This window comes from Corvus kubaryi, unplaced genomic scaffold (assembly GCF_017639235.1).
Source record: "Corvus kubaryi isolate FWS band 111438036 unplaced genomic scaffold, C.kubaryi_AGA036_p1.0 37341, whole genome shotgun sequence".
Classification (NCBI taxonomy): Eukaryota; Metazoa; Chordata; class Aves; order Passeriformes; family Corvidae; genus Corvus; species Corvus kubaryi.
The window spans coordinates 2026831-2053894 of record NW_024581112.1 but is presented as its reverse complement, the minus strand read 5'-3'; the positions used below and the strand labels follow the sequence as shown (position 1 = coordinate 2053894).

General features: G+C 39.8%; 1 long non-coding RNA gene across 1 annotated transcript in view; it reads right to left on the bottom strand.

Moving 5' to 3' along the window:
• Positions 1-1986: 1986 nt before the first annotated feature.
• The window catches only part of LOC121666249, a 35000-nt gene continuing 9922 nt past the window's right edge, over positions 1987-27064 (bottom strand). Inside the window, exon 6 of the long non-coding RNA XR_006016628.1 lies at positions 1987-26699. This is a non-coding gene — a long non-coding RNA (uncharacterized LOC121666249). The remainder of the gene's footprint in view (positions 26700-27064) is intronic.

Here is a 27064-nt window from a genome sequence, read left to right as displayed (position 1 = left end):
AGAAGAGCTCTGAATCTTTAGAAAAAAGAAGCAGCACCACATTTCCTTAAGTAGATCAATCTACAAATACAAGATTTTCCTCTCTGGTGGGGAAAGCATATGGGGAAAGCCACTTTTTTGGTTAAGGGCTGAAGGAAAAATAGCACTAATTATGCCATTCACAAATAGCATACTTGGTGTATCACAATGGTGATGTTGCTAAGGACAAAGAATGTTCAGTGAAATCAGTATCTAGCACAGTTGATACTGTCCATGCACTTTAAAGCTAAAAGACTCTCCCTTTCAAGAGGGTGCTTTGCAGCTGTATTTCATCCATCTTCCCCAAAGCTCCTAAGAGCCTCCTAAGGGATCTCTGTAGCAACGTGATCTCAGTGGCCACACCAACGTGCCCCAGTACTCACCCTCCAGCATGGTTTAGGCTGAGGCTGGGAGCAGAGCACAAAGCAGCAATTTAGCTCTGCAAACTGGAAAAAAGGGGAGGTTGAATCAGTTCTTCAGGGCCATGAAGCACTTGGATCTGTCTAAGGAAATTTGCTGCAGAAAGCAGATTTCATAGGAGAGAGTCACATTCAGATGGGCATATTTCTCTGAACTGGAGAGCATCTGGCATACCATCAAGCTACACTGAAATTACTGATGAGCTAAACGGAAGTTTTAAGTAGCACATATGTGCCTTTTGGAAGGACCTGGAATGTGACAACTGAAGACAAGTCACAGGATGTTTAACTACTGCAGATCCAAAGCTGTCCAGACAGATGCTCAAACTGCAGCTAGAACCAGAAGAAAACAAAAAAACCTCAAGCACAGAAACTGTTCAAGTCAAAATGATGGATATGATGGAGAACTGGGCCTGCTAATATAAAGACAGAAAAATAATGCATTGCAGACTAGAGCACTCAAAGGCGAGGAAGAAGGCTGAGTAACTGAGCTTTTTGTCATTATGTTATACCAGTGCTTTAAATTTTGCCCATCTCTAAGACCAGATGGAGCTCTGCTTATCCACTACCACATGATTTTGCTTATGGTTACAAATATTGGACAATTTCATTTCAATAACTAAATCTGTATTGTGGTTTAACCTCAGCCAACAACCAGGCCTCACACAGCTGCTTGCTCACTCCCCCTCAGTTGGATGGGGAAGAGAAAGGGAAGAATAAAAGGTAAAAAGTAACAGATTGAGATAAAGACAGTTTAGTAGGTAAAGCAAAAGCCCTACAAACAAAGAAAGAAAACCAAGGAATTTGCTCACCTCTTTCCCTGGGCAGGCATTTGTTCAGCCATCTCCAGGAAGGCTGGTCTCCATCATGTATCAGGATGATGGATCAGATGGCTCAGGAAAACAAGCAGCAGCATCCTCACCTTCCTCCTTCCTCCCCCAGCTTTATATGCAGAGCATGATGCCATATGGTGTGGGACATCCCGGGGTCAGTTGCCCTGGCTCTGTCCCCTCACAGCTCCTTGTGCCCCGCAGTCCAGATGCTGTTGGGGTGGTGAGAAAAACAGAAAAGGCCTTGATGCTGTGCAAGTGCTTCTCAGCAATAATGAAAACCTCTCACAGTTATCAGCACAGATCCGAAACACAGAGCCACAGGAGCTACCGGGAAGAAAATTAACTCTATCCCAGCCAAAATCAATACAGACTGCAGTCCCCTGAGTCTTTTACATAGAAGAACTGATGCTTATGCTACTTTATAGAAACAGAGAGATGACACAGCATTTGGGCAGCTCTGGAGTCCTTATTGATTCTGCAACTCTCTCACATCCTGAGGAACAAGTGTCTCTGGATTTCTTTACTCCATTGTTACAAAAAACTCTAGCATCTTTATTTTTTTCTGGCGTTTTTTACATTTACTTCTACTGCCTTGTAAAAAACAGCCACAAAACCAGATGGACTGTGATCCAGTACGCTACTGATTTAGGAAGAGCCTGGCTTGGAGGAAGGTCAGTGTACTACATGAGGTAATAAGAGAACCTGATATCAGTTTAAGATCAATAATAATAATAATAATAATAATAATAAAACACCACACTCAGATTAAAATAATTTGTAACTAGATGTAGCCATGCTAAACGCATGGAGAACAATTGAAAAAATGGTGCAGGTAATGTGTTCCAGGATATTGCCAAAGGAGTGAAAGAATATTTCCTCACTGCTTACATTATTTTAAATACAACACAATTATTAAAACAAAGTTTTGGATAGAAAGAATCTCTGTTTGTAACCTGTATTTGTATTTTCCCTCTATTAAGCAGACTAGCTCAAAGTTGGCTCTTAATTTGAAGACATCCCTCCCTTGCTTTTGTTGATTTGTGTTCATTTTGCCAGTGGTTAATAACAGCTAAATAAATATAATAATTACTCCCTGCCTAATAGTTAATTTTGAGCCTGTCTCATTGAGTTTCCAGCTATTGGTTCTTGTTCTGTATTTCTCTGCTAAATTAGGAGCACTTTTGTATCCATTTGTTCTTCCCTTGAAACATTTGTATACAAATCAAGTAATTTCTGAGTCTGCTCTAGTATAAAGAACAACTTGATTTGCAAGTATCTCATTATACAGCTTTTTCTCTTCCTCTTTAGTAATTATTATTGCTTTCTTCAGACTCTACAGTTTTTTATATCCTTTTAGAAAGTATGAAATGGAAACCATTTCCAGGTTCTAACTTGTACTCACACATAAAATTACATTGATGCTTCCATATTCTTTCCCTATTCCAAGGTACATGCCACCTTTCCTGTCATTGCAGGAACTGTCACACTGATCCAATGCCTCCTCTAATCTCTTTTTCAGAGTCACAACTTTTGTTCCTCCCTATTTTATGTTGTTCTATGTTTCTAGACACATTATTTGGTTTCTTCTCATATTAAAATGCATATTAAATTTCATTTCATGTGCTGATTAGTATTCCCGATATCTCTGAGGGACTGCTTCTACAGTCTGGCAGACCACATCTCCAATACACTTGCAAATGTTGGGAGCAGGAATTTAACATTCACTGCTGAATATGTTAAATACTGAATTCAGTGCTGACCTCTGCACAGCTTCCATTTAATAGTATCTCCCTTCACTAATAACTGCTCACAGGATTATATTTTTCAAAATCTTTCAATTATTTCTTATGCAATATTTCCTTCATTGAAAATAGGAAGGGTATTTTCTGCTCCCTTGGCAAGACTGGAGGAGACCATTTTAGCCGTCTCTCTTCATGGTGTTACATATGCTGTTCTTACTGGGGACTATCCAGATATTTTCGTCTAAGGGAATCTCTCCTCTTGTGCTGAAGGAAGACATGGGCGAAGCTCAGTGTAAGACTTTCTCCTCTTCCACGTACCAGCATGGGCTTATGACATCTCACCCAGTGTCCAAGGTCCACCTGCCTCCAAGTATACGGACAAGGCTTCACAGTCTGAATGGTCCCACTCAGTCCTTCTTTTATGGCTTAAGACAGATTCCTAGAAACTGTTTCTTACTTCTTTACCTAGTTTGTGTAGCTGAAGAGGAAGGAAGTGGAGATGTGTGAGAAGACCATATGGCCATTCTGGCCACCAAAGGCAGAATCATTCTCTGCCTTTCAAGGAGTGTGTACACCCCCCCAGGGCAGAGCCACACCAGCACTAAGGTGGGTCAGTACGGACTGTCACGAAACCACAACCCAGGGAGCTCTACTACAAAAGGAAACACCTACAGACACTGTGACCAAGGTTTGCTGTTATCCAGCAGCCAAAAAGTGCTGCCTAATCATAGCTGAACAGCTGTGAAAATAAACCTGGTGAGTTGCAACTTCATCTGTGGAGAAAGTCATCTTAAACCAGGCTCAGGTCTGTCTTCCACCGGGATCTTCCAATAACATCAAGTGTAAACATGTTGAAAGGCTCTCCTTAATTTTCAGAGCCAAATCTGAGTGATCCCATCCGGCCTGTCACCAGCATATGAGAAACACCAGGAACGAGACAGATGCCTTGCCTGCCAGCAGTCTCCTGCTCCCAGGTCATTCTCAGAGGGCTGTTAGTGCCTCTGAAAATTAATGGAGTTACGATCACACCCATTCCATCAATCGTGGATATCGTCAGCTGTACCTAGAAATCCTCCACCTGAGCTACAAGAACAAACCAAAACCACGTAAATGTACACAGCTGCTTTTTAATGGATGGATATACCCATCAGAGGTAGATTCCAGCAAGTTCCCAGAATAGCCCAATCTCTGGATTTGGGAAACATGCCCAGTCCTGAGACTTTTAAGCAGCTCGCTTTATCACCTGTCAGCTATCCAATTAGTCTTGTACAACATGGGGTTAAACACCATGTTAATGGTATAGTTACATTTTTCTGACATCAAATCTGGATCAAGAAGTTCTTCTGCTGCTTGGCCCAGCTTTTGCTTCAGCATTTCTTCACTGTACCAGTGTGACTCTGAGATGCTGTGCTCTTGGTGAGACTGCTGAAGTTACCAGAGTAAAAAACAAACCAGGAAAACTTCCTACATTGCAGTGTCTTCCTCTCCAGGAAGGAAAAAGGCATGGCGAGGTCAGACAGAATAGAAATATAAATTTGTAAAAGCTTTTCCAAGTATTAAAATAGAAGAGGGCAGAAAGTACTTGAACTGACTTTGCCATCCTTACCAAGAGCTCACACTTGTGACTGCTCATAGAGAAACACGTCTCAACAGGAGAAACCCTTCGCCCACCTGTGTTAAAGCACTGAGAAGCCCTGCCAGAAACAGCCTAGAAGACACCACACATTCAAACTGCAACAAAGCTGCAACTTAACATTCAGGGCAATTCAGTTCAAGATTTAGCTTAAGGTTTTCTCAGCAAAAAGGGAAAAAATATAGTTACAGGATGATAGCATAACTAAATTATTAGGACAACAGTCTGGATGAGAGAAGAGCTCCCATGTTGTTCCTGCAGACACCACTGTCTCTACTGACACAAGGCAACCCAGAACAACAGACTTTGAAACCATTGAGAGTGGTGCGGTTTGGCTTCACTGCACTAGAATTCCCACATGAAAAGTCTCTTTCAGAAGTCAAATGGCCTTAACCCAATTAAAAGTAGGGAGAGTGAACTGAATTAAGAATCCTTGAATTCAGAATAAATCCCCAGGTAGTTTTCATTCTGTTTACAGGAAGACAAGGGCAAAGTTGTTGCTGGCTCTTTTCATTTCACGCAGTCTCATCAAAATTCCCTGCTTCACTCATCAAGTAAGGGCAAAGCTTTGTGACCCCAGTGCTCTGCAACTTGCTGGAGATTTGTGTAATATTCATCCCAAATTAATTCATAGTTGATTTATCCTCATAACAACACTGCCCTTTTTCTTTAATGGCTCTTTTCCCTCATTGCTCCATGTATTCTAGGAAATATCTTCTTGCTGTCATGATTTTGCTAGATAAACAAGTCAACCTTTTTAATTTTTCATTTGAAAAGAAAATGCCTTTCTACATAACTTTTTCCTATAGTGTCTCCTCTCCTGCTATAATTAGAGTTCAGCTTCCTTGGGCCTGGATGACTAGCACTGCACACAGTGTTTCAGACATTGTTTCACTGTTGCCCTGGAGGAGAAATAAATTTTAAATATTAATTTAGATTTATGCATTGGATTATCACATTTATTATGTACAACAAGAAACTTAAAACCTATCAAGATCATTCTTACAGCTCATAACTCAGTATTTTGGCACAAATCTGGTAAAATTACGACTTGATAATGTTTTCCTTCATGCTATGTTCTGAGGCAACATGATCTGAATTGAAGACAAATGAAAACATTTCCCTCTATATATTATGTCAGGACTAAATAATTAATACAAAATACCTTAAATAATATAATCAACAAAGAAATAATATGCTTTTTAGTCTCAATAGTATTTTCTAAACATCCTATTCAATGTTGTGTGTAGGCTATAAAGATTGTATCTGTTTTCCAGAAACAGAAACATATGCTAAAAACCACAGAGGTTATGGAATGGACCCTTTAGCAGTCCTTACAGTGTACTTAATTTTATCTCTATACTTAATTATTACTTCTCAAAATTTTTACTAGGGTCTCTAATTTCTGATGGTTTTTTTCCCCATTAAAGTGATAAAATGAGTCAACTGTTACTACTCTAAATGTTGTTAAGCAGCCCCAGGATAGTACCAACAGTTATGCAAAGCTTAATGGCCAGAGTGTATTTATTTATCTGCTTTGTTTCTTTACTGTTATGAATGTAACCTGCACCTGTCATCTAAGCAACAATCTATAGACTGTTTGCAATGGAACAGAGCTTTGCTGTGAGGAGTGATGGTGGTGGCGTGTTTGTTGATTTTTCTTATGTTTTGTTGTGGGTTTTTTTACAACAGGACCTCTGGCTTCATATAGCACATATCTTCAGCTCAGGTAGTAGCTTGTGAGAAAGCAGGTCCCAGCTTAAGAAAGAAGGAAAGTACTATTCTGATTTATAACACTATGAACCTAGAATGACTACTGAAAAAGTACATGGATATAAAAACACCTACTGGTTTAGAATAACATGAATTCCATTCCTGTGTGACTGAATGGTCACTTTTTGAAATCTGAGATGCTGAATCCCAGGGCTGCCATTTTAAAATTGTCAGAGCAACTTTTATCCATGACCTCGATATTTTACAAATATTAGTTGTCAGAATGCGTGTGCATAAGAATTACTACCCCATCAGCACATACATGTTTTTCTCCCTCAAACAGAGGAAATGGAGGCAGCCTATACACAAGCAAGGTAGGACAAGGCTCTTGGAGTTTTGTCTACCGTAGAACCAGCTCCAGAAAGAAATCCATCATGCTGTGTATATGTAAGTAAAATTATAGCATAAGCTACTTTCTTAACTTCAAAGTCTCAGCAATTGCCTGAAGGACTGTTGGGCCTCTTGAATTGCTTGTAGGAACAGACATCTTCAATCATCTAAATCAGGCAAAGAGAAATAAAAAGGTATGTTCTTACAAGCTGTTCTGTGAAGATACATGTGAACTCGGTTGTCTTACCTACAGCTCTGAGTGCATTCACTTATACAATATAGTTGAGTAAGACTCAGCAGTTTTAAAAAAAAACTCATAAAAATGAATATCACGACCTAAAAAAAATTTTTTTTTGGTTGCTTCTCCCATCTTCTTAAATCAGTTCTAGCCTGCTGGAAAGGCAACAAGGATGCTCTTTCATGGTTATATATCTACACAGGGCACTAAAATTCAGCTCTGTGAGCATTCTGAATAAGAAAAAACTACAGGTTTTGTTTGTTTGTTGGTTTGGTTTTGGTTTTGTTTTTTGGGGTTTTTTTGGTTTGTTTTTTTTCAACCACAGCATCAAAATGAACCATGTAGAATAGCAGAGACTTGTTTCTTCATGCTTAATGTTATTTACTAACTTTGTCTCATTTCAATTTGTGCATACTTTGCATGAAACAGAGGTGCAGACAACAGGAGCTCTATATTCACAGGTTTTCTTTTCTACATGTTAGATGGCTCTATTTAGAGTACCTGAACTACAAAAGTCGATTTATACCACTGTCTTGGTTTGCAGCTGGCTTGAAGCTTCAGGGCCCAATTTTGGTGGCCTTCCAGACATGCAACTCTCTTACAAGTTAATGAAAAGTTTGATCTGAGAATTGAGATAAAATGCTGGACTTATGCCTAGCTTATTACACGTCAAAGAGAGGCACTTCAGCTAAGGGAGCAGAGAAAATATTCCCACTTCAAACACAGTAGTCATCTTCTGTTTAGTGGACCAGAACATTCACATCATTACAAGAAAATTTGAGCTACTGTTAGTAAAAAGGAAATAGCAGCATTGTAACCCCAAATATATTAAGTTTCTAACATGCTTAGAGAATGTAGCCAACAGTAGGCAAACACAAATAGTATATTTCTTAAAAAAATAAGTGTGGTTGCCATATATGTTTGTGTACATATATGTATTTGAAAGAAAACTTTTAAAAAAACATAAAAAAAGTTACACCCCTCCCCTCCCTGTAAGCAGGACAAAGATTGTGTAAACTGCTCCCAGTGCCATCAACCGTGGATGAGGAACAGGAATGCTGCTGACAGCAGTTGCTATTCTTTTGATACACCAGATACATGCCTTGCATTCCTGTGGCAGCTGACACCACAATTAGTCCTTGTATGGCCAAAAGGGGGTGGGGAAGGAGGGAGTTCTTCTGGAGAATACTTGGTTTCCATGGATAAGCCTAGTTTCTTCTATGGAAGTACTGTCAGCGGTAGGAATCATGAAGTCTTTGTACTCTAATGCCATTCATACGTATCTTATGCCTTGTAGTAAAGATTTCTGAGAGGGGAAAACTTAATGAGCTTCAACCTTGTTTCGTGATACTGCGTGCCAGTAAAAATGGAGGGGGGGAAACAAGTTCTCTTGGCATCAAGCTATCTAGTACATGAATGAAATATCTCCTGAAATTTGGGAAAGTTTTGCCTAGTAAGATTTTTGGCTTTTTTTTTACACTTTCCTTCTCTGTAAATTATTTCTGACTAAGGATAGTGCAGAAGACTTGAGAGTTTATTAAATGCTTGATTTTTGTACGAAGCTATACATGGCAGCAGAATTTCTGTTGATAAACAACAGGTGTAAAAATGCTAATAGACCTTGACACCTACTTTACTTTAAAAGAAACCCAGTCCAGTGGTCACAACTGTTTCATAATCTCCAATATCCATAAACAATTAAGGGTTTTGTCTGGTCTGCAGTAAAATGATTTGAAAATATGCCCATAACCAAAGTGTTTTATAGACTTTAAATAAGGATATAAACATATATACATATTTAAACAACTCACACTCTAGTGACTATTAACCTACCTTCAGGTATTTCTATTGCATTATGATGAATGGACAATTTGTGCTTATAGGTCAACATCTTTTCCATTCACTACAGTTTGAACAGAAATAGGTGATGCAGAGCTGCCAAGACTGATGTTTCCTCTGCAGGCTACACAATTTTTGCCCTTTTCAGAAGCCAAAAGGGAAGGCAGTGAAATCTATTGGTTGGCCTCCAGCTCAGAGCTCAAGATGCATTGGGAGTTTAATGATTTGTGTGCATTATGGAACAGCTTTGTCACTGATATGTTTTAAATAAAAGTCATGTTCTACTTCCCTGACTTGAATCATAACTTGATTATCCAAATCCAGATTTCCCAGGGGCTTTCATATGACATTCGAAACAAATATTTCACTCCTTTTCCTCTTATGCCTGTATTTCTCATGCTATCTTATTCAAGACTGACATTTGCAATGAGAACAATCAAAAGGTACCTTTCTGTCCAAGAAAAGAAGGAAACCATTTCAGTAGAATCCTTATCCTTCCTTGCAAACCCAGGCCCTGTTATCTCTAACCCTGGTGAATAGTCACACACAGCTCTTAAATAATTTGATCCTCTGTCATGTCATGCTGGAGGATAAACTAGGATAAAACCAACATTAATTTCCCTTCCTTCCCATTTATACCCTTCCTACTGACCATGAAATTAGAGAGAACCCTGTCTGAAATATAACATACAGGTTTTATTACTTCTCATTTGAATTCTTACTTGATATGTGGTATTTATATGCCAGGCTCTCCTTAAGAGAACATGCTTATCTCTACACCACTCAAATATAGAAATGCCCAGTAAAAGCTGGGCTTTGCACACTTTTCCCTCCCCCTTCATTATTAATATATTAAACAAGTGTTACTATAGAGTCATTATGACCAAATGGTAGAGATGCAGGTTACGTGTGAGCAATTTGCCATCAGATTGGAGTTGCACTGCACTGCCAGTGTGCTCCACCACTGACCGTTTTCTTTCAGAGACCATTTCCCACAAAGACTTCCTTCTACCTGAGCATCTCAAAGTGTTAATAAGAATGAAGTCAGTCAGTGCTCTCTTCCTTCCTCTTTTAAACTTGCTGTTCATTGAAAGAAGGTTTAAAGAGCTAAGTAAGTAAAGGATTTTCAGAAACACTGTACACAGGTGTAGAAAAGAGAGCACGAGTGACTTGCTCAGCGAATCTGTGGCAGACCTAGAAGATGCCCCCGCATTCCCCTGCTCCTGCAGTGACTCAGCCTGTATAAGCGGGTTCCGCAGACTGAACAGCAGAATTGGTATGAATGTTACCTGTGGAAGAAAGCACTTTGTGACTAATGCCCTGGGAGCTGCCCAGAGGGCCCAGGCAGCGCGATCCCAGATGCTCAGGATCAGAGCTCACTAGAGGGAGCACACACACCGCTGCCTCCCCGCACCAGCACTGCCACCTGCTCAAGGAGCCCGCCTCAGATTTTCAAGTGTCCTCAACCGCTGAAAGCAAAATGAAAATAAAAAATCCTAATGAATAGATATAAAAATCACCATTTCAATTTCCTAGGGAGGGTTCTCATTTAAAGAAATTTGGTTTTAGAACCAAGCCTGATTGTTCTGATGGGAAAAATACAATACTAATAAAAAGGATGAACTTGTTAATGAATAAATCCCATCTCGCTTTCCAGAAACACAAAGGTAGTTTTTCCAACCCTTTCCATTTTCAACATTTGCACTGGGATAATAAAATAATCTCATTACCATATGGTATGAGGAAAAAACAAAGAGAAACAAGGGAATCTTGACAGACTGTAAAATGAAGACTTGATTTCCCCCCCATCATTCACCAGTGTATTTTCCTAATCCTGTATTGCTCAGAGTTTCTGGTGTAAACAATCGCATAGCCAAATGATTCAATACCGTTGCCAGTTTCTGTTGAGCAGCAGCGGCTCTTCTGGAAACAACTGCTGCAAGTTCAGGCTGAAGTCATGAAAAGAGGAGATTGTGCTATGGAACAGCCATTCTCTGCTGTTCCTTGTACCCACCTTTCCAAAACACACCAGTGATGGGTTTTCAGGTGTTTTTTTCAGAGATGTATGCAAAGGTGTTGTTGATTTGTTTAAAACACAAAGAGCCATTGCATTCAACTCAATATTTTTTCAGCTAGGAACTTTGCATAATGACCACACAAGTCACCTCAGCCTGATGGTGATGGCCGTTTGCTGTGGTCTAAAGCAGCCCTTTGAAGGATGAGATGCACATTAATTCCTTCAGACTGCATATTTGCACATCCACTCTCTCCATTTCCTCCACCAGGCTGCACATGCTTTGGAGGATAGTTCCTTTGCTTTGGCTGCTGGTGTCTGCACCTGAAACAACTGTTGCATGTCCCAGTCTCTGCTTCTGGTTTCTCTCCTACCCTCTTCTCTTAATCTCTTCACACTCTCCCTTTCTTTACTTTTACTTTATAAATAGTTTTGCAAGAAAACTGCAAATGTCCTTCTAGGTCCAACTGCAAAGCCCCTGGTGAAATTATCCTTGATTCTCTCTTTGCTCTGCATTCTTCACAGGCTGTTTGCTTTTGCTACCTGTTTCACTGGCACAATTCTTCAGGCACTCCTGCGTGAAGGAACTTCTCTCCTAATCCTTATGTGGTGTGCATCCCAGTCCTAATTCAAAGCAGTCAGAACAGAGGTCTCCTCAGGAGAAAGGCCAAAGTCACACTTAGACAGTCTTGCAAACAGATACACAGAAATATTTACTGACCATTTCAGAAATGTCAGGAGGTTAATAGCGATCAGGTCTATTTATGTAAGAAAACAACATGTATTTTGAGTATGTGTGTTGTTGGGAAAGAAAGGGAGAGAAGAAAAGATTTTGCAAAGGACTAAAACTTATCCCTTTGTTCTAAAGGGCCACAGAGAAATATCAAGGCAGCCTGCAAATCCCAGTAACGTGGCAGTGTAAAACCAATGTTGCCAAAGAGACAACCTTTAAAAAGAAACTACTGTAGCCCTCTCTAGTGGAGTGCACCATTTGAGCCCTGTCAGATTGCTGTAGGTCATGAGCTGAACATATTGAGGGTTTATTTCTCTAATAAAGGGAGTAAGTCCCTTTTCCTGCATCTGGATTAAAGTGATCTTTCAGCAGCTGCCAGAAAATCCTCACTTGGTGGTGGTAACTGGGAATCTTTCCCCTCTGCTGCTCATGAGACGTTTTTCCAAACAAATGCAGATAACCAATTTTTGAAAATATCAAAGCCTAGTCAGTACAAAAAAGAAAGGCAATGTTTTTCAATACTGATGACAGTTTTCTCTATGTGCATTTTCTCGCTCTTTTTTTCCACCAGTTCTCTGGCATTTTAAAATTGTCTTTAGTGCCAAACCTTCATTCTAAACAGATCAATCCAAACTGAGTGTGAGGTAAGAATCAATACGGCTTGGGAAGAATTAAACTCATCTCTCTCTTGAGTCTTTGAAGACTCTTAAAATGCCAAATATTTTTTCCATTAACTGTACCATAGTCAACCTATTAAGTAGCTGGAAGATGCTTCTTTATTTTTAAGCATTGCTTTGAATTAGTGAAAGATTAATCTTTAAACAGCATTGGCTGCTAAGGGAGCCTGAGAAGCTACCCACACAGGTATGACACAGGTATTTGGGAGACATCTTTATTAAAGGAATTTTCGTTGTTCCACTTCTAGTGTTGCACACTCCAAGACCTGACAGATGAGACACCTTTTTGTGGCAAAGATCGCACTTTAACTATCGCTGTAGGGAAAACAAAATGATGTTGTAAATCACAACAGAAGCAAATCTTTAAAGAGTGAAACAGAATTGCTCAAGTGTCCCTGAAATTCTTTGCCTGCTGCTTTAGCACTCATACAATTTCTGTCAGTTTTGATAACTCCAGAAATGTTTGTTTCAAGCACATCAGCTACTGAGTTGGCTGCATTGTTTTCTGAGACACTTTCCTGGTGATTCCCCTTCAAATTATGACAGTTTGTTACAAATCAAGAAGAGAACATGGGAAACCAGCATGATTTTGGGAGAGAATTGGATAAGAAAGCCAAAGATGGCATCATACAATTTAGTTTTCATGAAAAGATGGTCTAAATAGCTATAGGGTAGTATTCAAGGGTACATTTGAGGAAAGAATATAGTAGGAAACCAGTTTGTCTGCTAGAACCAAAATTTGAATCAAAGCTAACAGTAATAGAATGGGAGAAGACAAAGGAATAAGTGAAGGTTTTTATTTAAAAAAAATAACCAGTAACCAGCCACAATTAGGCCGCCACATCCCAAAGATGGAAGATTTTCCTCCATCATGCAGAATTCCTTCCCCAGCAATGGAACAATTTAATACTCCTACCCTCTGTAAGTCATTCCAGGCACATCGGGACTATCCAGCCTCACCTCTGCATGTTGTTCCAGGGTTCCCCCTTTCTGTAATAAGAGGTACCTTAGCGAGCAACTTTCACTGCGTCAAACCTTTACGGCATCTCCAATTCAGTCAAAGTGAAAATGCACAAGGCATTTGAAAGGCAAGACCCACACAGCCACAACTCTTGTGTTGACTCCTCTCCTCACCTGAAGATGGATATTGACCTTTCCATATCAGCGTGTTAATAAACCTTTGGTAAACACCACAAGCACCAGCTTAGTTGAGACCAAAGTTGGCTCATGTGGGGAGGGAGAGGAGAAACACCTTAGGAAGTTATTTTACTCTCAGTCCATTAGTAAAAGGTCTAGATAATCTACCACATGAGCAGTGTTTGGGCCACTGACATGCCTTTAATTGCAGCTCTCATAATTGGAGTTACTGCTTTAATAAAAGGGCAAATGCTTGATCTGGTTTGCTTGAAAAAATGAGAGTCCCATTAAAATTTAATCTCTAATAGCAGGCTTTATTTTGATAAGGGCATATTTTTTTCAGACTGATTTTATGCAGTGCTGATATGTTTTCAGTAAGGGAATGGCTTTTCCCATGGTTAATGTAAATGTGATGGGAGTAGGGAAGGTATCCCTTCTGGTACCTTCTAAATCTGGATATGGGCAGCTGTACATTGCTGTCTGGCTCAGTCTCTTTTGCATTCAAGATGATTATTCTGGTAGTGTTTGGACTGTTTTTGCACACTGTACATTGCTTGGCTAGGGGCTCTCTTAAATTCATTACAAACTAGCACATTCAAGTCACTTGCACAAAATTCCCCCAAGTCAGAGAGAGATGCTGCTTTCACATCTAACTCAAGAAATTTCCAGTATCACTCTACAGTTTCTGTCCTTCTGCTGGAGTTTATTTTGGCAAAGACAGTAATGTTATATTAAAAGAAGCAGCAAGGAAAATCCCTTGTCTCAGAAATGCATTCTGGGCTAGCTAAATGCATATAGGAAGGAGGAAGATGTAGAGTTGGTCAAGAAGTTTATCCTAAATAGACTTCTTCAAAACATAGCTTTCATAGCCAAGGGACCATATGCCCATGCATATTTTTTTTACTGAAAGTATATATACCAACTTTTCCAGTCGTAAAGTAAAAACTGATTAAGACAGTAACAATGTAAAAGTGAAAAGAGCTGTAAATCGTGGAAAAATAACTGAAAATATTAAAGATTATTGTAACATAACTTTTTTTTTTTTTTATCCAGCCACATCCTTTTCTCTCTTCAGAATACAAGATTCACACAGTCTGCTTAAGAATAATTTAAAAGATCTGAAGTTTGTCTTTCTCTCTGGTCAAATAGCCACTCTGAGAGTCTCTATACCCACCTGTTTCTTAAGCAAAATAGGTTTGCTCTGGTTCTGAAGTAATGCACTATAAGGCTAAAGATCATTCAGCTTCAGTGATCCACCTGGGGACTTTCCACCTGCCTCAGCCACAGGCAAGGAATAACTTCTGGTTACACATTGACCTGAACTACCCCACCAGCCATGATCAGTATTGATCACTGCAGTAGAGACAGTTTAGAACTACAGGGAAGACAGAAGAACTCTTCTCAAAGTGCAAGCATATCTCACTGAATTCAATGACACATTTAATAGAACACCGTTCACAAAACGAAGCTCTTGAGAGACTTTTATGGCAAACAGGAATCTAAAAAAAGACAAAAACCCTGATAGAATAATAGAGCAGAAGGTAAAAAAAAAATAGTTGAAACAGTGTAAGTCAAAAACTGTGAATTTTACCTCCTTGAAAATTCAGTTTAACAAACTTTTGTTCAAATTAAAAATTTCTATGTGCTAGACCAGAAAATGTAAGACATCTAAATCATTTTTCATTTATCTGTCAGATTTTAATAGGACACTGGAGACTTTCATGACAAATTGTGATGCAAACTCAAAATTTTTAGGCAAATAAGTGTATAAAGGACTCTGATGTAATGCATAAAAATACAAAAACAGTCTCTTTTCTCATGTCTATCAGTATAGTGTTATGTACTGAAAACCCAAGAACAGCCTATACTAATCCATGCCTAGGCTAATCTGAATGTGCAAAATAAATGTTTCTACTGTTCTGGCCTACCCAATTCCAACAATTCTTCTTTACAAACACCTGTGCTGAGTCCAGTAGCAATCAACAGAGCAGCCTGCAAGAACGTACTTGACATAGACCTCTTCACATTAAACAGCCTTCCACATCTGGTCACTGTGTTTACATTGATCTGTTGTCAGTGCAGTATTTAGTCACAGATTTCCTCTGTGAATCTGGGCAGACTGCTGAGGGTTTTCTGTACATTCATTTCTCATCTATGTAATGATAAAAAGAATTTTTTTGCTTACTAAATGTGTCCTGGGACCATACAAGTTAAAGGATGAAGCACGCATGTACTCCAGCAGAAAAGATTGTGCCTGCAAAACAAAGAGAAAGAAAATCTGAAACTAATCACAGATCTATAAATTACACTTAGTATTCAGGCAACGGCTGGAAGCCATGAGCCATGCACCACATTTTCTAATTTGTGCTTTTCTGAGATTAGGGAAATGAATTTCGTGGTTGACAGGAGTTTACTCAGACAGTTTAGACTCCTCAGCCATGGCCCCTTGCGATCCTCAGTAAAAGTGGTATCGGTGACACAGTCATGAGGGCAGTCAGACACCATCAGGTCAGACCAATACTTAGATACCAGAAAAGGATTTTTAGGATTTTTTTTTGGCAGCAAATACCCTACTCACATGCAGAGCTTCCCCAGGAACATTTTCTTTATTATCTGTCTGGTGACAATAACAGTCACTTTGGAGAATCATAAAACCAGGTGACAAATACTGTCCTAGCAGAAATATCTACAGTGATGGTTATATAAAGGAAATAATTTGTTCCCAACCAGTCTGGCTATTTCCAGTGTGCCGTGCCAGGTTTTGCAGTGCCAGTCTCTTCACCCTGGACTTCCCTATGACTGACCCTTTTCTCACTTCCATGCACTATCTCCTGGTTTTCCTCCCCTCTGATGATGGTGCTTAACTTACCTGTCCTGCAAACATGCGTGCATTTACCCTTCTTCATGCCTCCCTCCTCAGCTGTTCCTTGCTGCTGTGACTTTTTCTCCATTAATCACCAGAAAATCAGTCCACGAAGGACATAAATTGTGTGTGCAGCTATAAGGTTTTTCCATAAAATATCAAGACTAATTTGACAGGCACACATTTTCACCAATTGTCTTAGTAAATCACTGCCTTCCCACTTCCCTCCTTTGTCACTTAGCTTTGGCATTTTACTTTGTCAGCTCCACTTGCTGCCATGTCTGCTTAGGCTGTGAGCTCTTCGGAAATAAGAGACTTGTTTTTCTGTACAGCCAGACACTTATTAAGTGTAAGGTTCTCTGAAATAATGAAGATTTTTCTCAAGTCTCCCTTGATACACTGGTGAATTCAAAGTAGTTCCAAATAGATAGGCAGACATTGGTACTCTCAGCAAGGAGGTCAAGGAGTGAAAAGGCCTTAAACAGTAGCTATTTTGATGCATTTGAGAATAGTCAGCACAAAATTGGTTCCATTCTCTTTTAAAGGATTCAAAAAAAAAGAGCACCTAACAGCAGCCAAACTCTACTCCCACAAAAGTCAAGAGCTTTGCCATTGATATAAAACCTTACAAATGTCAAGTCCTTTCCAAAGTTCTCTCCCTCACCTGGTTCATACTCAATCCATGTATATTTGTATCTTAATGACTGCACTTCATCTAGCATTACTAATAAAAACAAACTAAAGCCACAGAAGAAGCCAATATTTTTCACCTAATTTTTATGATATTGATTAGCCATGCAGTCCTGTAAGTGTTGCTGTATTTCTCAGTGCAAAATAAAATAAAAAAAATGTAAACATAAATGAAACATTAAAACAAAATAAATGAAAAAAGCAAAAAAATATTTTTAACTACTGAAATCAGAGTACCAACTCTACATGTACAGGCGTTGGCATTGCAGTGGTGATGCAGCAGCTAATTGCACTCACCCTGCTCTTTGTTGTGCAGCCCCCCTCTCTCTGGCATTTCAAGGACCATGGAGGTGTGTCAGAAGGTGCTCACATGTCCAAACCCACCCAGTGCCAGCAAATGAATGGACGTGGACTCAGTACCTGCACATGTTGTGGACTCAGCAGGAAAACAAGGTCTTAGCCCCACACATTCTCAATTGCAATTGTTGCATTTGCAGAGCAGGCAGGTATTGCATTAACGATGTGCAGAAAATACCCCAGGGAAGTGGAGGCAACAGCAGCACGGACTGCTGACTTGGGATGTTACCTGCCTGTTCCTTTCTTTCCAATGTTACTTTTGCTCTCAGGTCACTCCAGCTTTTGAAGTGAAGCATCATTTGCAGTGCAGAATGCTTCAGATTCATTACTCTGTTTTGGGTGTCAAGTAAATATGTGGGTCCTCCCAAGACAATCTGTTATTGGATTCCCAAATACAGGGAAGAAATTTTTACCAGGCCAATACACAGCCCACATGGCACTACTGCATATTGAAATATGGAGACTCAAGGGAAAAGGGTGAGAGACCTTTGGATGGCAGAGTTTAAAAGAAGGTGGTGGAAGTAGGAGGTGAAAATTTTAATTCCAGGTGATACTGGCATGCTGCAGTCAAATAGGTCTTGCCAAATTGAAAAGGTCTGCCTTTCCAGGAGCATCTTAAATTGCAGGCCACTTTAAAAGATCCCTCAAGCTAGATACCCAAATGTTTGTGAAAATGTTCAGCAGAAGAAAGCTCAGAAGAAGGCAGGCAGGGTGCAGGTACCTTGGCAATTGACAGGTAGGTAGAAAACACAGGGCAGAGGAACACTTCTTACCATAAAACCCACTGAGAACCAATAACAAAACATCCCCCTCAAATGTCAGCTCTGCAGGACAGGGTTGTTTTTGCTTTCCAGCAAGTGCTGTTGCAGCATTTAAAAAGGTACTTTGTGATTATTTTCCCTTTCCTTAGCTTAAGCTTTCAGGCAGCTGTGATCTAACACTGTTTTGTGCCTCCTGTGAAGAGGCAGACATCAGCTTTTGACAGTACCTGCTGGGAGAACATGACATACTCTCCAGTAATCTTTTCTAACAGGGAGAAAACGACCCTTTGTGTAAAAGGCTTTCCCAGACTTATGTCTCAGTTTACCCAGTAGGACAAATATGATATTCAGAAGAAATCTAAAACCAGTTCTAACTAAGAAAGGACACCAGCTTAGATCCTTATCCGCTCAGCAAGACTCACAGCAGGAAGACTATGGAAGGTTTTGGTGAAGGCTCCAACTGTATTTCAACTGTAACCTGTTAAATTTCTTAGTGCAAGTAAGTGTGATAGTGCAAAGCCACAGGGTACAGCATTCTTGTCAGCTTGCAACATAAACTTGAACTTTCCAACTATTTTTAAAACATGAGTGAAGATATTCTGTCAAGAATTAACTGTAATTTCAAGGACTGGGTTTGATAGGAAAAAGTTCACTATAAAACACCTGCCCCAGCCTCACCCAGAAACGGAAGAAAATTACACTGACCTTTCTGCTGCTTCACCAGCTCATTTTTATTGCATGAAGGCATCAATCAAGAACTGGGATTTTATGAAAAGCAGGAATACTCAAGAAAGGCATGTGATCAAGTTGCAGTATGTAATCATCAAAATTTTTTTCAGTCAAAAAAAAAGACCTTTGTTTTTCTGGTGAAGCAAGTGCTGAAGCAGGAGGAGGTTGTGCGTCTACTCCCCCAGTGAGAGAATGGCACTGTAATGCTCTGCTCTCTGGCAGAGCTGGCAGGATTTGCTAAGCAGCAGGATTTGCTAATGCAGGTCCAGGTGCTGCTAGCCCTGCCGGTAAGCTGCTCCCTGCCCCTTCCACTCACTCCTATCCCTTGCTTCCACCCTCTCCCTTAACCCCTACTGGCTGCCCTTCATGCTCTACTCCTCCTTCCTCTGCTAGCCAAATGGCCAGTTATTTCCCTCATCCATTTATCCTCTTGCTTTTTTCTTTCAGAAATAGCCATTAAAATAAAGAAAAAAATTTGCAAAATAATTATATTTCAGGCCTGCTCAATGCTTAATTCAAATGACTCTCACTTTTTCTCAATTAGATGTCCAAAATCCTTCTCAGTCTCTGGACTCCCCCATCCCCAGCATAGGCCACAGTCTTCAGGCTTACAGAAGGCATTGCTTTTAAGTAAGTTTTTTTACATGATTTCTAACTAGCCAAAAGTGAGCCATCCTGCATTGACCCACAGCTCCACTGGGTCCATGGGCCCCTGGGCACAGTAATAGGTCCATCTTTAGATCTCATCTTCTCACTCCTTTTGTCCTGGCCTTCCTACTATTTAATTTCAACTCAGACAGGTCAGACTTACTTTTTAGAATATCATTAATTTTCATTACAACAGAGTATTTTTCACTTTAAAAGCATCTCTGGGCAGTCAGAAGAACCACAGACCATGACAGTCTGTGGAAATGATACTGGCTGTGGAGTACAGCACTTCACAGCCTACAGCCACATGTGGCTGTGCATGGGGAGAAAAATGGGAACAAGGGGACAATGGCCTTGAACATGTAATTGCTAGAAGTTTAATGGGGCATGGAGTTAAAAGACAGTTCGGTTTTTGCTTTTTCCCCCTCTTTTTTATAATGTCCCTTAATTGCTTCACTTCCTGAAAGTCTTAAGACAGACTGGTGTCCCAGGGAAACATGCCAGTGAAGGGAGGCTTTGCTAGCTAAAACCAGAATATTTTCCTTCAGATCCCCAAAAGCAGTTCCTGCTCTACTGGGGAAAGAAGTAGCCAAGGAAAGTTTTGTAGCTGTCCTTACTAGTGAAGCAGAGATCAAAAGCAAATTAAAAAGAAATAAAAAGAGATTTAATTTTAGGAATTGTTAACTTCTAATTTATGTAGAGGTGAAAAGGCATTTTCTGGGAGGCTGAGAATTGTTAAGCTGTATATGTTGCCACTATTCATGAAAACTACCAACCTCTTCTGTTTTCCTGTTTCTCCCAAATTATGAACTGACAAATGCTTCAGCTTCCTCTGAGTCTTTGGGATCATTCAGGTGCAGCATTCAAAACTCCTCACACTAAACTCTGATGAAGAGATATCACACACATTGTATATACAGGCTTCAAGACTTGGGCAGTATCAGAACTGAGTACAGACTAATTTTATCCATTGATAACTCTTTATATTATTGCAGGTTCTGATGCTCCCAAATGCTAATGGAAGGTAAATCTGGCATCTGAAATTATTGTCTTCCATGTGGAGACTGAGCTTTGCAGTCTGCTTCTGGGATACACTTTCATAGTCAGTTGGGGACTTTGACTTCAGAATTAGAAAATGGAAATTTAATAATCTGGCTAGCCCAAAATAGAAAATAGTTTAAATATTAACAATATATTTTAAAAAACCCCAATCCTTCCATTCTTTTCAAAACCAAATTTTTTCACATACATAGTTAGCCACAAAAAGCTTAGGCCAAATCATTTTTCCTGTACTCTTCCTTCTTTTCACTCTCATGATGCGGATGGGCCAAACCATGACATCTTCTCTGGCTCCTCTCCACAAGAGCTCTGCTGTTTTAAGTTGTTCCTGTTTCTACCTCATGCTGCTTTTTACCACTCTATCACCAAAACTGGGCTAAGAAAACCCCAGAGCATTCCTCAGGCACCCAGGTGCCAAGTCCTACTCCTCCTCTCCCACCAGGCCTTTGACACTGACATGCCAAGCTCTGTTCACAGACCTCGATGGTGGGACATCAGCCTCTGGCACAGGCTGGTGCCACACACCTGCAGACACCCATCTTTCCCACTACTGCAGATGCTTTGGCCATACACAGCTCCCCTTGGCTCTAGGCAGAGATCCAAACACTGCCCTGGTTTGCCAGCTGGCTGCCAGAGACCCCTGCACATTATCTTCTGGGTTTTAATTAGTTGTTTGCTGTAAGTGCACAATCCATTCCCAGTGTAATCACCCAGTGGCAAATATTCTGCCTGGGGAGTTCTTTTCCTACTGAACTCATGCTAAAGATGCCAGTAAACACAAGGTCCTCCCTTAAATTTGGAGAGACCCGTTCTTGACCTGAGAACAACTGAATTTCACTGAGACTATATCAAAGGGAAGTGAAGCAACCTGAGACCACAAGCAAAAACTTAAAAAAAAAAAAAAGAGAGAAATACATGCCTTTTTCACATTTCCCTAATCCAGCTGCAACCTTAACACATTTACTTTTATAATGTTTACTGTGTACTTGAAGTGCAAAGGATAGAGTTCTTCTTGATGTTCTTATTCATATGCCATTTGTGCTAAAACACTAGGCAGCTGGGGTTGTGTTGTTTCTCACAGAGATCAGTTTCCCAATTTTTTTGAGTGGCAAAATTTCCATTTTTTTGATCATTTGTGTTTTAATATAAAAGAACTGTATTACTTCCAGGTGAATTTACTTGTTTTACACCTTTCAGTTATAAACTCAGTGGAATTGTCTTCTTGTTTAAGCCACAGTCAGACTTTCTATTTCACTGTGAGATCATATATCACAGCTGAAGAAGTCATTCTAAACTGACATTTGCCTTTTGTAATCCTGTGTGAAATTGCCTAGATAGCTGAACTTTGTTCAGCCTGTAACTGAAACAGGAAGATGCAGATGTCAACAAACGGCTGACTCAGTCTCAGATGGCTCCATACAGTGTTACATCAAGAGGAGCAGAAGTTTTCTCTGAATGATGTGTTGGCTTGGGTGCACTCCAAAGCAACAGAAGGACCAGCTCAGTGGCTTACTATTATATTATATTGCAATACCCTGACTCTGCTAACATGAGTTTAATGACACATTATTTGCCTAAAGCACAACTTTCATTGACACTTGCTAAATTTCAAGTAATCCCTTGTCTGGATACCTTAGGTTTGATATTTAAAACTGATGAGAACTTCAAAGACCGGCTGACAAAGTCACGCTGACATGAATCATCTCTGAGCCTTACCAACAGTAAGGCACTCTGAGAACTCACTTTCTAAGCGGCTCAGATTTGGTACCTGGAAAAAGTGGAATCTGATGCCTCTATCAGAGAGTGCCTTAGCAACACGTGTGGGAAAGAGTAGTGGCTGCACTCATGGCATGGGACTGCTGCTTCAGGAAAAAGCAGGAAGGGACTACTCAGGCATTTGCATGGAAAGCCATACTGCAGAGGAAGCACCTGTTTTCTTAATCTTAATAAAAATCCACCAAACGGTGCAGACAGAAAAGCAATTATTTGCACTCTGGGTCTCTACACTAGGTCTGCAGAAAGAAAGGACTTTAAGGTATGATCTATTAAAGCACTGACAGCTTTTAAGGTGAGGTGGAAAGTTCAGCCTCCATGGATGACAATTGTCCTTTGTCACCAGAGACCTCAGAAGGAAAATTTATTACTCTCAGCTGAAAATTTAAGCTGAACTGGAATCATGCCACCAGAAAGACTGTTTGCACAGTTCTGCTTTAGTAGTTACTGTCTTGGCATTTGGGTGAGAGAGTAATAATATGACATGGTGTACAGGAGCTCTCTCCAATTAACCCACTTGACTTCTCACATCTTTCCTTCCCATCTGAAATCTTGTAACATTCTTAATCAAAGGTCACAGGAGACACTGATACACAGGCAAACTTTATATATGGCAAGGCAAGGTTATCACACCTGATAAATTCAGGCCTTCTCTAACACTTCAGAATCTCTCAGAAGAGAGAAGCTGAACTTGGGGTAATTCCCTTTTTTTTCAAGCAAATTCTTATATCTACATGCATTCATACTCCTATAGTTTTTATATGTATATTTACATACACTATACATAATTGTATAAATTTATACATATGTATTTACACACACCATATATACACATATGCACATTTCAATTCAGTAGGTTCTAGGCAGACTACAGCTACTCCCTAGTTAATTTTTTCAGGTAACTCAAAAACCAGTCTTGAAAAGTAAAAGAATAAAATTAATGCTTCCCATTTTCAATCCAAATGAATAAAATACCTCCATCTTACATTGCAAAACTGAATAATTCATTTTCAAAACAAAAACCTTTTCAAGTGTGTTTTGAAATGTTCATGGGAAAGACATCATATTTCATTCTGCCCTAGCTTTTGCTGTCTTGCTCAATATGACAAAAGACACCAGCAAAAGAACAGGAATAAGCTGTTGTCTCCTGGAGGATAAATCCTCTCACATCATTGCTGTGAGCCATCTGCTATGCATTTTTAAGCATCTTGCCCCTAACATCAGTATTAAGTGGCTGCAGGGAGCACTCAGCATCCCAGGCAGTTACCAACCAATTGGAAGGATGTCTGGAAAACACCACTCTAAGAGCCCCTTGCTGGGGTGAATCCAGTAGGAATGGCTATGCATTTGGAAAAAAAAGGGTCACCAGGTGCTGTGGTTTTTACAACGGTGCCAACTACGGACTTCAATTATGTTTAGCATGTGAATATGTTACATTTACTACCTGAGGATTTAAAAATAATTTTAGTTTTAAGGGAAGTATTTAGCTGATGGATAAAATTAGGCATACAAAAGGTGAAAGAATCCCTGCAGCTGGCCTGCCTGGCTCTGGTAGACCTGCAGAAAGGGAATGAGGCACACAGGGCTATTTCTGCCACACATATGTATTGCATGATTCTTTATATAACCTCCTTCAGCCTCCACTGCTCTGTTCCTTGGAAAGAGCCACATGATGCCCCCAAAAGCTGGGGGTGCTCTTAATGCCATTACCACTATAACAAAATTGGGCTTGTACTAAAAGATCACCACTACAAACATCTCTTACAATTGGTAAAACAAAACTCTCTCAAGCTGAAACAGATAAATAATGGGAAAACCAAGCCTCTTCAGAGCAAAATTCTGACACCACCACATGAACAAGAAAACTACTAGAAGGTTTAAGAATAGGTAGTAATCTTTTGAGTCATTGTATCTAGTCTCCTTGTCCCGTCACACTTTATCATGCACAGTCCCTGTACTGCAGCTGTGCTCATTTAAGCTTTTGTGGGGTTTTTTGTTAGGCTTCCTGCTGTATTTGTTGCAGAGAAGCATATTTGTTTTTTTCTGTGCAACACTATTTCACCTTGTGTCCTCTATAGCTTTCCTGCTGTTTCTTTTCCCCTCACATTTGTTACTCTACTTTCCCTTCTATCCCTTACTTTTGGGCTTGTTCTGGTTTGAATTAAAAAGAAATGATAAATTCTATTGAGTGTTGCTATAAAAATGTTTTTTCTTGTATTCTGAGGTGTTGACCCCATTGTAGCTAGAGGCTCTTTTCAGATTTAAATGGTGCATTTCTTCCAATTTGACCTGCTGTCTCATATATGTCCTTTAGTAACATGATTTTAGAGCAGAAAAGACATCAAGATCCACGGTGGGATGTAGAAAAGACCATAACCTTACAAAGTGAGTTTCTTTCAATTGCCTTTGACTATGTGTGATTTTGGGGATGCTTCTTCCTTCACAGGAGCACTGAGTGATGCACAGGGTCTCACATTATGTGAAGAAACATTTCTCAGTAACAAATATCAATTTGACCTCTCTTCCTCAAAGAAATGACAAAATTCCAGCTGATATTGGCCACAATAGCAGAAGAATAACGTTTCAACACTTACACACAGAGAGGCATGTATAAAGACAGGAAATACACAATCATATTGAGAAGCACATAAAGAATGTTATAAAGCTCTGGCATAGTAATAACTGAGTTGCTGAGTTCATTTGTGCCCTGTCAAAGAAAAATACCGTTATATAAATGCATGCAAAGGTTCATGCAGGGGGACATCTGACCCCAGGAAGCTATCTCTGACACAATAGGTTTATTTCCTTCTTTTCCACATTTGCCCCCATTTCCCAGAAAAAAAGGAGGATTTTACTTAGAAGGATAACCTGCCCATGGTATAATCTATGTCACTGATAAATCATTTCCCTTGTGAGCATAAGGGAGTTTTCACTCTCCTCTGGCTCTAGCACCTGTTTTCTAGGGCAGCTGCCACTGCTTCAGGAGGGTGCTCTTTGTCTATTTAAAATTTACTTGTTTACTCTTTAAAAATCCCATGCTCAAAAAAAAAGTTGAATAATGTAGTTTCAGTTTAGCTCCTGTTCAATTTCTTGAAATCAAAATGTCTTTCCTTCATACAATACCAAAAAACCTGCCATTTAAATACTGAATAAGAATAATTCTTAAAATTGTCTGAAATCCCAGCAGAGTTATTAGGTCAAACTGACCACACAGCAGTTGATTTCTGGCTGCCCTGGGAAAATAATTCCCTTCCAGCACCACAGTGATCAAATTATTTGAGCTTTGCAAACACTAGCTTTGCCCCAAGATGACAATGACCTGGTTGATCCTTCTCTGTTCCATCCCAAAGAACTGGTATAACCAAGCTGGAAAACCTACCTTCTTGGGCTAGAAATACGAGGCTCAATGTACAACAGGTTCATCAGTTCCCTCCCTTTTGACAATGAAGAAGGCTTATTAGTCAGGGGCTGAAAGACTAAAAACCATGAAAAAATATTCTGCTTTCAGTCGCGTTCACAATACCTGACTACCTGGAAATAGGAATCAGCGGATGAAAAAGCACTCTGAAGTTTCTTTTTTGCTGCCATTTGTTGTTGCTGCTGGGAGATGACAGAGCTAATATGGTTAAGGGAAAGCTGTTTTCAGCCAGCAGAACTTTGACTCGAGCAAGACGCAAATCATAACAGCAATATTGGCCTATATTCAATAAATGATGTGAAATTTGCAGTTCAGATCACTGTTTCTTGTCATGTACGAATTCATTGGGATGGGGGGGTGAGTGAAAGAAACAAAAGAAAGGGCGGGAAGATGAAGAAATAAAAGGCTTAATTTTGTCACAAGCTTACTCTTGCTCTAGCAAGCAGCAAAATCTCTGTGATTCCATTACCTGTGGCTACCTTTCAAAGCAAAATTCACCATAATATTTCCTGTGTTCAAAGGTCACCACTGGCTGAGTTATGCAGTCAAGTTTAGCAAGTCAGACTCTGTCACCTCTTCTTAACATTGGTAAAATAAGTGCTTTGGAGTGAGAAACATGAAGATCTAAGCATAAACACATTTCTAGGTCCCAGACAAGATGAGATTAACTGTGTATGTGTGTGAGAAAGAGAACAGCTTTCTCCACCCCTAGTTATTTCTTATCTGCTGAATATTGATTCAAATACTGTAATACTTAGACCCATTATTTTGGATGCAGAGACTGTCATTCAAAACCTCATTAAGCAGCCAGTAGACATCTCCATTGCAAGGAACAAGTAAAGACATCAAGAAAATCTGATAACTTGCCAAAGAAAAAGTGTACAAGACATGCAAGAACAGTGGCCTTCTTTGCTTCTCCATGACAGAGCAGGACTCATTATGTGCTCCCTCTTCTTTGACACAGGCACCTTTGTAGTCTTGAAGGGAAAGGGCGACATGGGGCAGAAGGGAACACCTGAAGAAACAAACCAAGTAAGAGACAAGACGTGGTAACGTGAGCATATCGGTGTCAATGTACATGCATTTTAAACAGCCAGTGGTGAGCCCTGAATTGGAAGGCAGAGCTGGCAATGCTTATGAACACACACATAGTACCTGCTGTCAAACAGAGCTGCACTGCAGAAGATGGTGGCAATCAGAGTCTCTTGGAACCAGTTAATGTGAGAGGCGGAAATGCAATATAAAAAGGAAAATAATATGGGGCAACCAAAAACTCACGTCAGGTGCTCTGGCAATGAACACTACAGTGATATGATTTCCAACATAAATAACTGTTTATATTAAAAAGGAAAAAAACCAACAAAAAAAAAAGAGTTTAAG